Consider the following 12,869-nt stretch of genomic DNA (forward strand, 5'->3'; position numbering starts at 1 on the left):
ATGTAGCATGGGGATCTTTGATTTTTAAATCTGTTTATGGTCCGTGCTACATCAAGATGAATAACCTCAAACTTCCCCTGTTGAGGAGCTAGGATGACGGCACGACCCTCGATTTTGAGGCCAAAATCACACGTATTTTAAGCAGAAGCTTTCGAATCAGGGAAAGCATTGAAACACCCCGACTCAGGACTTGGGGCTGTAAACAGCTCAGTAAGGCTGCCGTGCACTTGAGTCCCTGTTCAGGAAGCCCCAAGAACGTTCGTAAGGAGAGGACAGGGACACGGAGTCACCTGTAGTGACCGGAAGCAACAAGTGACAACTCTCGGCCTGTCATTCACCATCCACCTCTGGGGAGCAAATCCTGGGTGCCTGTGGGCACTGGTGTGTATTCAGACTCTGGGATTTTGGCTTTGGTTCCGTTGGAACGTTCCGGCACCTGCTCTTCACCCGAGGCCCTGCAGGAGACAGAGGACTCTCCTCGACCCACCCCTGCGGTGCCCTGCGCCCAGCGCGCCCTCCCCGAAGGAGACACAGGCGACGTCCCTGTCCTGCACCAACAGAGTAACTTTATATTCTGGGCCAACGACCCAAATTTCCCTTGAAAGCTTGCTTGTTGATTTTTATCGCTTGCATTCATTCATTCACTCATTCATTCATTCATTTGTGAATGAAAACTATTGCCATATCAGTAAATAAAGATGTTGCAGCCATCAAGCCATCACATTACAGCCTCCTTGATGGTGAGCCCTGAGGACGCTCAGGATGAGAAAGCACAGAGTACTGGCCCCAGGGAGCTGAGGCGCACATCAAAGGAATGATTTCAGTGAGCCCGGACTCTTGCATCTTCCCATACAGAGAAAAGCACTAAATTCCTTAACTTGAGACGTCTGGTTTTCTTTAATTAACAGTAAACTTTTGATGTTCCGACTACCTGCTCTTTGCTGCAAAAACTCCTCTATATCGTGGCTCCCCCTCGCCTCTTCGGAGCTGTCCCTCAGCGCCATTTGAGATGCTGTGTCCCGGGCTTAAGTCCTCAGTTTTCCCCACCGAATAAAGCATAACCCTCAGCTTGGAGGTCATGCATTTTTTTCAGTCAACACATTCAATCATACAACAAGCATCCATTGAGCCTGCGCCCTCTGACCTGTGTCTTATTCCGTGCTGGGCTACGACACTGCAGAGGACAGGAATTCTGTGTCCTTCCTGAGGGAAGGAGACACAGAAAATGAGATGCGCCCTTTTGCACATCACAAGAGAGGTGCTGAGAGGGCTGGACGGAGCCAGCAGTGAGGCTCTGGGAGCTGGGCTACTGCCAGCACTGTGGTTTACATGCGTGTGTTAGCTTGTCTAGTCCTCTTGGAGATAAGAATAATAACCCCTTTGTACAGATGAGGAAACTGAGGCACGGAGAGATGAAATTACTTGCCTAAAATCACAGGGACCCAAATTTGAACCCAGTTGGTCTGACCTGGAGCTTGAGGTCTTAACCCCCATGTGACAGTTCCTGTTACGGGACGACTTTGACCTGATCCTGGAAGAAGGAGAGATGGTTGCAGGCAGAGAGGGGAGGGGGGGAGCTGCAGGCAGAGAACGGCCTGGGTTATGCAGACCATCGGACGGGTCTAGGGTCTGTGGAGGCCTCGCAGGAGGCTGGACATGGCTGGGGAGGGCCCAGAGTGATCATGAGAAAGGGACAATTTGGCATTGCTTCCAGGCTGAGGGGAAGCAGCTCTACCTGCCCGTCGGCATCACAGAAAGACAACCCTGGCCGCAGTGGGAAGGACCAAGCCCAAGAACGGGGGCAGAGCCTCTGGTCCCCGAAAGCAGACCCAGCCCAGCCCTGGAGAACTCGGCTGGAGCAGGACCTGTGCACACCTGGGTTCAGGTGCAGACGGCAGCCCTAAATCCAACTTAACTCTGGGGCTCGAGCTACAAACCTCTAATCCAAATCAAGAGATGTTTCCAGAATACCTGCAGATTCTTGCAGAGAGAATTCAGAGGACTCTGGTCTCAGTCCTAAAAGAACTCGAAGTCTAGCAGGGCCACACGTGCACACACATGCGCACGCACACACACACAGATACTTCTGTGAAGATCCCCATGACAGTCCAGCACGGTAGAGGAGGCGTGACAGTGGAGGGCGTGCAGGCTCGGGTCCCAGGCAGGACACAGCACGTGGGAGGGACGCCGTGCGGGGAGCACAGGCCGAGGGCTATAACCTAGAGGAGGACCGGTCGGGGGAATGGGCAGCAGAGGGGGACTGAGCATGTGCCTGGAGGGAACAGGGTGCCCTCAGTGCCAGGAAGTAATCCATGGGCAGCCATGGACAACACCTGACCCTCTCACCTGCACCCAGCACTGTACAGGAGCTCTACCCCTGCTGGGGTCTCCAGGCCCCCCAGCGGCCCGGTGAGCTAGGCATCCACGTGTCCACTTTGGGAGGGGAGGTGAGCTCAAGGAAGGTCAGGAAAAGTGCCAAGTCACCAGCCTGGAAGGTGCATGAGGTGGGGAGCAGGTGGCCACAGCAGGTGGTCAGATGGTAGGAGCAGGGTGGCACGGAGGAGAAAGCGACACAGCGTGGGAGGACCGGCTAGAGAGCCCTGTAGACGGGTTCCAGGAGGAGGGAAGCAAGAAGCTGCATTTAGACTGAAATGGATGGGATTTGGGTTCTGACCCATCGGATGGGATGGGATCAGGGTTGGAGAAACGAGGCTGGTAAAGATGATTCTGGTGTGTTTGTGAGAGAAAATGATGCCACTGGGGCACAGATGGAGAAGTCGGAGGGTGGGAATATTTCTGGTGTTGCATAAACATTTTAAATCGTGTTTGTATGTTACCTCTCCAACAAAGTAAGTGCTCAGTAAGCATGAGTTGCCTGAATGAATGAGCGACTCTTCCCTTTGCGCTTTCTTCGATCGTGTTTAACAGAGAACCATCACTGACCATGGGTAGGTTACTATGTTCTCCTTTTAATTCATTCACTATGATTTTTCTTTACTAAAGGTAAAATTCCCCTAACATCGAAGTCCCTGTTTTACAGTGGACAATTCGGTGGCGTGTAGCACCTTCACAGGGTTATGCAACCATCACCCTAATTTCAGGACGTCTTCATCATTCCAGAAGGGAACCCATAGCCATTAGGAGTCAGCCTGAGTTCCTCCCCACGCCCAGCCCCTGGCATCCACTGAAATCTGTTTTTCTGTCTCTACGCATTTGCCTGTTCTGGACATTTCATATCAAGGCAGCCACACTCTATGTGGCCTTTCGTGTCTGGCTTCCTCCACTAGCATCACGAGTTAAGGTTCATCCATGTGGTAGCATGTGTCACTACTTCATTCCTTTTCGTGGCCGAATGCTATTCCATGGTATGGGTAGACCCCTTTGTTGATCCGTTCATCTATCAATGGACATTTGAGTCTCCCCTGTCGTTTCAGCTGACTGGAGTCCTTGCCTTCTTGTGGCTGGTCCCAGAGCTATAGGATGAAGGAGAGGTTCCCTCCAGGCTCACCTGGCATCATCTCTCCCACCTTGCTCCCTCTTTCCTTGGCCTTCTCGGGACAGAGCTCATTAAATACGATGGATGGACCAGCTCTGCCACTTGGCCTCGTGCACGAGGACAATTCCGTTAATGGCCTCCTTGGTTGTCCCCCTGGTCCAGGACTCTCACTTACCACATTCAGAGATGGCCGGTCTAGCTCTCCCCAGCAAAAAAGGATGTTCTTTTTGTCACCACCTCTAACCAGAATCTTTCAATCTCATAAACCCAGCGTCAGGAAGCATCTCCCATGGTGTACTGCCTACCTCGTCCTGGGAGGGAGGGGAAACTTCGGTGAGGAGACAGCATCTGGGTCACTCTCATCCATCATTTCTGGACCTCAGAGCAGGACACAGAGCAGGACAGTTCCCCATCGGTCTGCCCCTCAGAGGGGCACATTTCCACACTAGACATGCCACTGGCAGCGACAGAACTTCACATAGACCACATCTCTTTCCTGCTCTTTCAAGTTTGCATAACTTCTTAGATCAACTTTACAAATAAAAAGGCAAAATAATCCCCGGTCGAGGTGGATACTGCATTTGAACAGTGATGCATGAACAACTCCGTCATCTGGAGCCCGCCCGATGAAGCCTGTGCACTTTTTCACTTGAGAGCAGCTTTGATGATGTTTTTTCAATGAATATGCGGGGCTTTATCATTGGAGCAAATAACGTCAACCAGCCCTTTACGACAGCTCGGGCCAAAGACCGAGGGGTCCCAAGGGTGCACATCTGGGGGAGGCCAGTGTTTTGGGGTCCCAAGGGTGCATCCAGGGGGGCCGATGTGTGAGGTTCTCTGCTCCTGGTCACGTCTCTTCCCCAAGGCTGTTCTCAGTGAGCAGGGGGCAGTGTGGGAGCAGCAGGGCCCTGGACACACCCATGACTGCTCAGCTGTGTCCGTAGTAAACGCAGGGCCCTCTGGACTGGAGGCCCCTACCCCAAAATGCGGGTAATCATGTGTACCTCATAGCATTGTGAGGGCTAAAATCAGAACGCGTCTTCTTCCTTCTTCATGGTCTCGATTCCCTTTAAAGAGCCTCCGGTCATTTTTACCCTGGACTAGCGTGTGCTCAATCGTATTGGCTAAGATTCTGGCTGGTTTCAGCTGACAACTTTCTCAAAGATTCTGTTCACTTGGAACCTATGTTCCATGAAGCAGTCTAGCCGAGGGTCTTCGGGATAATGATGAATGACATCACCGTGTGAGAGGTCTCTGCGACTGCCCTGGGCGTCACAGGTGACAACCCTTTTATAGAAATGTCTGCGTGGATTTGTGAGATCACGCACTTAATATAAATGTAGACTAGCTTCCTTGTCATCATCCTTTCCCCCCAGAACATTCTTTTTCTGGTTCTCCTTCAAAGGGGGGAGGGGCCTCATTTCCACCTGCTCTTATTCACCTGCTCCCCTGTGGCCTTAAACCGCCAGCTCCTTGGTGACAAAGACCTCAGAGCCTGCCCTGCCCTGTCCAGGTGCCTGCACGGGAAATCACCCTGGGCTTCTTCCTATTCCTCTGGGGAAGCCTCGGACTCTGGCTGTTTTCTGGTCAAGCTGAGCCGTGCGTTTGAAAGGCAGCAGGTGTCACTCCCCGTGGCATTCTTCCATGTGTGGAGGCAGGACGGTTCTCCGTGTATTTTTCCCCCCATCTCACTGGACACAGAAGCATGGCGTTAAAACAATATATGTATGAAGATGGCCGACAGGCACATGAAAAGATGCTCAACGTTGTTAATTATTAGAGAAACGCAAATCAAAACTACAATAAGGTATCACCTCACGCCGGTCAGAATGGCCACCATCAAAAAATCTACAAACAATAAACGCTGGAGAGGGTGTGGAGAAAAGGGAACCCTCTTGCACTGTTGGTGGGAATGTAAATTGAGACAGACACTATGGAGAACAGTATGGAGGTTCCTTAAAAAACTAAAAATAGTCACCCTATGATCCAACAATCCCACTCCTGGCCATATATCTGGAAATGATAACTCTAATTTGAAAAGATATGGGCACCCCAATGTTCATAGCAACACTACTTACAATAGCCAAGACATGGAAGCAACCTATATGCCCATTGACAGATGACTGGATAAAGATGTGATATATATATATAGATATAGATATATGTAAAATGGAATATTAGCCATAAAAAAGAATGAAATAATGCCATTTGCAGCAACATGGATGGACCTAGAGATTATCATATTAAGCGAAATAAGTCAGAGAAAGACAAATATCATACATCACTTGTATGTGGAATCTAAACATGATACAAAGGAACTTATCTACAAAACAGAAATAGACTCACAGACATAGAAAACAAACTTATGGTTACCAAAGGGGACAGGGGGGAGGCATACAGTAGGAGTTTGGGATTAACAGATACACACTACAGTACTATATATAAAATAATAAACAACAAGGGTCTACTGTATGGCACAGGGAACTATATTTGATATCTTGTAATAATCCGTAATGAAAAAGAATCCGAAAGAGAATATATATATATATATATACACATATATATAACTGAATCCCTTGCTGTACACCTGAAAACACTGTAAATCGACAATACTTCAATAAAGAAGAAATATTAAAAAAAACAGTGTATGTATGAATAATCAGGAATTGCAGTGCCGCAAACACCCTTGAGGCAGGATTATAGTGTGTTTGCACAAACAGAAAGGGTGGGGCTGAGGCGGGACTGTTTCTCCTGCTGGGACCCATCAACTGCCTTCTTCCTGTCACCTGGGAAGAGCCTGAAGGGTAAGGGCTCAGTTGCTTCCCTCCATAGATTTCCTGCTTCATCCTTGTGACCCCCGGCCCTGCCCCCCCACCCCGGCCTTAACTCAAGGAGAGTCAAGCCAATTGGAGTGGACGTGGAGGGAAGCTGGAATCGCAGGGTTGTCTCCCTCCCCACCCCAGCTCTGCTGGCTGCCTGGTCCCTGGGCTCAGCGGGGCCCCCGGAGAGGGAGCTGGCAGGGCTTCTGGAAGGTGACTGTGCAGGAAATGATGCAACGAGAGATGCATGTGATGATCTCAGGTGTTCACAGGTACAGTTACACCTTCCACCCCGAGTGGCAAGGGAAGATGACGACTCCAACAGAATCGGTGAAAAATGAGACATTGCAATAGATCTGTGTGAAGAATCGCTCTTTAATTGCACAGGGATGGGCCACAGGTGTAGCAGGGAGGACCACACAGAGAACACCTGGATTCCAGGTCTAGCTTTGCTCAAGCCAAGCGGTCCTTGCTGAGTTACTTGCTAAAGGAATCATCGCAGAGCTAGGCAAACAGAAGGCATTTGTGTTTTCCTCTTTTAATCCCTAGATTGTTCCCAGACTCCAGTATTTTCCAGACCAGCAAAATTGTTCACTTTGTCTTATTGGACTGCTCGGTGAGCCGCTGGAATAGATAATAATCATTTGTAATTAGAACATCAATTCTTTGTAGGTAAGTAGGTGTCTTTGGGTTGTTTTAAAAAGCCGTTTAATAGTGGTTTCCTTTAACTCCCAAAGAGACTAAATATTCCTCCTGTTATTTTCTTGCCTCTATCCTTGTGCCAGTAAGGCTTTTTCAAAAAAATACATAGCACAAAGGAAAATTTGGGGCCAGAATGAAGGCAAAATATTAATTATAGGCACGTGCCTTGATGGGGGATGGGAGAAGCTTTCCGAGGTCTCACGTGGGCTGGCTGAGCCACGGCCCTCCCTCCAGCTTGCTGGGCTTGGGAGCAGCCATGAGCGCGCCCTCGCGCGGCTGCACCATCCCGTACATCAAGTCCGCGTTTTTCTGAAGTCAGCGCCAGGAATGCCAGGTCAGGGGGACCTAGAAGCAGATCCCAAGGGTTCTGAGAAGGACGGAGCAGTGCCCCTTGGTGCCCAGGAGCCTGTACCCAGCAAGAAGACCGCACGGCGGCCACCTCCAGTTGGAGTCTCAGATGCAGCCACGGCAAAGTCCCAGCGAGGTTGGGGGAGGGGGCGATGCCTGTCTTCAGTGAGTTCATCTCTCTCTTCCTTGGCACGCCCTCCCGCCAGGCCGCCCCCCCTCAACCCCCCATGAACTTGACCTCTACACTGCGGACTCATCTGACTCTCCGACAGCGTGACTTCAGACTTCAGTGGACAGGTGCAGGGCAGCATTCTTTCGAGTCATGGAAAACATACCCTGTAGGTGACTGCCTCCTCAGAAGGACTTTTTCAGTGTATAAAAAAATACGAGGTCAAATAATTTCATTCATAATGTAGGTCCCCGCCTCGGGTGCCAAGCAAACTTGCCAAATCCCCTTGCTGTTGGGCAGTCACACAGGAGGCTTAACTGAGCCACCTGGCTGCGATGGAGCTGCCATCTGGATCACATTCCTCCATCCACCCGGTGTGGACACAGAGTCACCCGGACTGCGTCATCAGGGTGGCCCAGGGCAGGCTCTAGGCTGCCAGGCCCTGCCTCTGCCCAGCCCCCCCCCCCCCCACAGGCCGCCCCGCCTGAATCACCGATGACTCAGGCTCCTCAGTGGCCATCACCAGGGGGAATGAGGGCACATCCTGTGACTGCTCACCTCCGGGTGGGAGGTGGACGGCCTGGAAGGCCCTGCAGGGCTGGGGGCAGGGGCTCGGGCCCTCCTTGGTGGGCACTGCAGGATGGCTGGCTGACTTCCCTGCCATCTTCCCCAGAAAGGGCTTGGGACACAGCAGAAGCGCCACAAGTCCCTCTTGTATGAATGACCCCTGAATGAACTTCCTTCCCCTCTGGGTTTGAAAGAATCCGTGTCTCCTGGACTTCAAAACACAAAAGGCAATTCATCTTCTTTAGACAGATCTTTGCCGGAGCACATGAGAAATGGGACGCCTTCATTTCCAGCTTTTAACGTGTTTCTGTTTTTAGCAGAATTTGTTTGCTTTATAATAGTTGATGGAAAGAACACGGGCTTTGGGGTCGACACCACCTGGGGGCCACCTCTGGCGCTGCCATTTTCTCGCTGTGTGGCCTTGAGCAAGTGACTCAGCCTCTCTGAACTCAGCTTCCTCACCTTTAACACGGGATGATGCCATCCTTCACATTGCCATGAAAATTAAGTGAGCCCCTCAAGTGGAGCAGCTCCCCAGTGTGCCTGCTGTGAGCGCCTGCAGCCACCCAGCCGCACCAGCTGCATGTGGGGGGACCCACCCCCAGGTGCAGTTATGACCTCGCGGAGGGGGCATGCAGGACAGACCATATCTCCATCTCACGCAGCCGGGGTGACTTGCGTGTGGTCTGAACTTCAGGCTCAGAAAACTTTCTCACAGCCCTCGTGATGCTGTGATTTGGGGTTAAGACAGTTATGCAGAGGTGCTGCCTTTCTCCCAGGGAAGGCATCACAAAACCTTGAAAATAACCAGCAAGAGGATCCAAGGCCTCTAATGCCTGGAGCAGGCTCCCTGCATTCCCCCCCACCCCCCACCCCCCCCACCCCGTCCACCCACCCCCCTCGACCCTCAGGCCCAACAGAAAATGGCCCCCAGCCCCCGAGCCTCCGACTGTGGAAATGACTAAGTCCTGCCAGTGCAGCCTAGGCGATTGGGTTAAATGTCCCCACGGACCCCACTGCTGAGGGCGTGGGCACAGATCCAAATCTTAAAAGCGTTTGGCTAAGAAGGAATTCTCGGAATGTCTCCCATCAAGCACTGCCAGTGGAAGCTGCGCCTTTGTCTTCCCAGGTCGCCCGTCACAGCCCCGCTGGGGCCCAGGCTCCGGTCCATCGGTCCATTGGGGCAGTGCGGGCACAAGGTGATAGTTCAGGCGATCATATTCCTCACAGTCACGCAGATGGCTGCAGCGTGAGGGAGAAGCATCTCCACCAAGTCAGAGACAAACGAGATCTGCCCTTTTCCTCTTCTCGAAATGTAAGATTGGAACTGGAAACTCAATGACACTGTTGGTAAGTGTTTAAGTATCTATCCCAATTTTTTGTTAAGTATTTTTAAAAGCCCATAAGAATATCTGGTTCAATGATAATGGATATTTTCTAGTATTGACAAGTATAACTTTGTTTGTAGTTATGAAACATATATGACACTAGACATATTTATTAATTAAAAAAAATGTAACATCATCATAGAACCTCCTGGGCTTGGTAGAGGGAAACATTAAAATACTTCCACAGAATATTACTCAGCCATAAAAAGGAAAGAAATTGTGCCAGTGGCAGAGACGTAGATAGACCTAGAGACTGTCATACAGAGTGAAGTAAGTCAGAAAGAGAAAAACAAATATCGTATATTAAATGCCTATATGTGGAATCTAGAAAAATGGTACAGGTGAGCCTGTCTGCAAAGCAGAAATAGAGACACAGATGTAGAGAACAAACGTATGGATACCAAGGGGGAAGGGGGTGGGTGGGAGGAATTGGGAGATGGGGATTGATACTATGTATGAAACAGATAACTAGTGAGAACCTACTGTATAGCACAGGGAACTCTACTCAGTGCTCTGTGGTGACCTAAGTGGGAAGGAAATCCAAAAAAGAGGGGATAGATGTATACGTATAGCTGAGTCACTTTGCTGCACGGCAGAAACTAACACAACGTTGTACAGCAGCTGTACTCCAATAAAAAGTAATAATCATCATAAAGAAGAAGGTTAAAAAAAAAATCCTTCCGCGGAAGACGCAGAGATGCGCCACCAAAGGGAACAAGGAGCCTTGACTCCTGTTTCCTGTGTGCAGGCTCACAACCAGTTACTGTGGAACATTCCAAAGAGGAATTTGGAAACATAGTTTCTGTTGTCTCCTCATGCAGTAATGGGACCCACCTGGTCTCAGGTTCAGAGTCATGCCTTCCAGAGAATTCCAGGCAGGTGGCTGCCTCTGGGCGATCCAGTAGGTTGATGTGAAGACGGTTTCCCTTGGGCCACAGTATGAGTGACTGTCTTGGGAACAATGGCTAGCACCCATGGGCCCCTCCCCTGCACCCAGAGCCCTAGACCCCAGCCCCACCTGCTCACAGAAGCTCAGTGCGAGTGCTTGGAGGATTCAAAGCATGGTAGTTTCCTTTGAGGACTGGTTAAAAGCAGCAAACAGCTGGTGTAGAGTGTGATGGACCCCAATCCACTGGAAGGTCTCGTGGGTGACAGCGAGTGTCCTTCCTGGGCAGAGCTGCAGTCTGGCTCCTTGGGTTGAAGGGACACGGGGTGGAGGAGAGGGCAACATACTAGGAGCAGGGACTGTCACCTTGTGTGACAGTGGTGAAATGCTACTCTTCCTGGAGACTGAGCTGTCCAGTATCCACTCCAGGCAGTGGATGAATTGGGCACCAGAGCAGAAGTAAAGGGAGTCTGTTCTCTTCCGTAGGTTTACAAGGTGTTTTAGTTCCTTCCTATTGCACGTTTTGGCCAACTGCATTTTCCTGTAAGCCCATGACATTCCTCATTTCCCCTCACTTGGCTTCTACACAGAAGTAGTTCAATATTTATATGTTTACCTTCCCTTTGGAAAAACTTACAGCAGTGTGACAAATTCTAAACCCTGGGTGGTTGTTAGTTTACAGTGTGTGACAAAGCCCCTAAATGTGCCAGTGGGGTGAGCGTGCGTCGGAGACACTGTCGCAGAGGAATGAAACTGGTTCCACCAGTCGCACGGGATGGGGACGGCTGCCCCCTACCTGCCACACAGCCATGCTAGGCATCGCACATGCGCACACCTGTACTCACCGTCGAACAGGGAGACGAGGAGCCCTGGGTATCCAGTTATCCAGGTTATTCTGGCAACGGGGCCAGCATGACTTGGATTATTCAACTGCATAGATCTGGCTACAGGTCAGAAAATATTAAGATGTTTCTTCCAAATAAGAAGAGATTTCTGAGAAAAGCAGAACAACTCCTCCCAAATCCTTTATAGCCTGGGGGCTGAAGGAGGACTTACAGTTTAAAGGATAGATAACTCGCAGGAAGTTGATAGGATCATTCTATTTCCACTTTCTAATATCAGACCTGCCTAGTAAGGGCTGGTTCTCCCCGGCCCCAGCTCACCTGGGCAACCTGATGAATTCCCCTCCCTGCCAGCCCTGGTCCTGTTTCCCACTAGGGTTGTCAGTCCACCTACCTCCCAATTCCTTCCTCCTTCTCAAAGAAAATTGGGCCCTCGGGTGTAAACTCCTTCACCCTCCTACTGCTGTAGCCTCACCCACCCTATAAACAACAAGGTCCTGCTGTAGAGCACAGGGAACTATATTCAACCTCCTGGGATAAAACGTAATGGGGAAGAATGTGAAAAAGAATGTATATATGTATAACAGAATCACCCTGTTGTACAGCAGAAATTAACACAACATTGTAAATCAACTATGCTTCAATAAAATAAATTTTTTAAAAAAACAAACCCTCACTCACCTTCATCTCCTGGCCTCCAGTCTCTAAGCCAGAAATACCCTCTCGTGTGAGGACCCATACTCTAGGGCTTAGGGTACTGAGCTACATGCAGGCCTCAGGGACTTTGCACACACACACTTCTTCAAATGCCATTACATCCAACCTCCCCCTTTCCAGCCTGGCACCTCACCCTCTCTTCAATACTTGGTATCCAGGGCAGATTCGTCACAGCATCTGTGGTTCTCTTTGCTCTACTGCTCCCAGGGTTTTCGCAAAATAGCTGTCAATAAATGCCATTAGACTCTGAACCGGATCCAGACCCTAACCTCCATCGGCCCAACTAGTCCGTCTTCTTAGCAATCTCCCCTCTGAGCCAGGTTGTAAGGTTTCTCTTTACCCACCACCGTGGCAGGGGGAGGGGCTGGGGAGGAGCCAGTGAGGACCCTCTGCTGCAGTGTCGGGGCCAGAATCCTCACTGATGTTACCAACCAGACAGGCAGACCCTGGCTAGGTAAGAGAAGGGTAAGTGCTCAGGTCTAACCAACCGAATTCAAGGTCAAATCCCCTTCATACAGCCGCAGAACTACAAGCAAATCACTATTTTATGATTCAGGCTTTGCATTAGGCCTTGGAGAATCTCAGGCTAGTGTTTTGAGGCGTTGCCTAATGACGGGGGCTGACTGCAAGGTGAGGGGCGCTGGGAGCGCGCCACACACATGCGCACACACAAACTTCTTAATGGGCATTTTCCTGAGACCCTCCCAGGAGTGATCATGGCAGCTCTTAAAGCGAGGTTCCAGACTTTAGGTTGCGAGTGGTGGATTTCTAGGGGCTTTCCAAGTATGTTAAAACCGGACAACTGTCTTTTGCTGGTGGGCAGATGGCGATCCTAGAAATCACCCTTTCACACGCACAGGCGCGCGCACACACATGCACGCACACGCGTGCACACACGCGCACACATGCTCACGGAAGCCCCGCCAGCCCGCCCC

This window comes from Delphinapterus leucas, chromosome 4, assembly GCF_059928025.1.
Source record: "Delphinapterus leucas isolate spDelLeu-1000000601 "Yukka" chromosome 4, BTC_Dleu_Yukka2, whole genome shotgun sequence".
Lineage (NCBI taxonomy): Eukaryota > Metazoa > Chordata > Mammalia > Artiodactyla > Monodontidae > Delphinapterus > Delphinapterus leucas.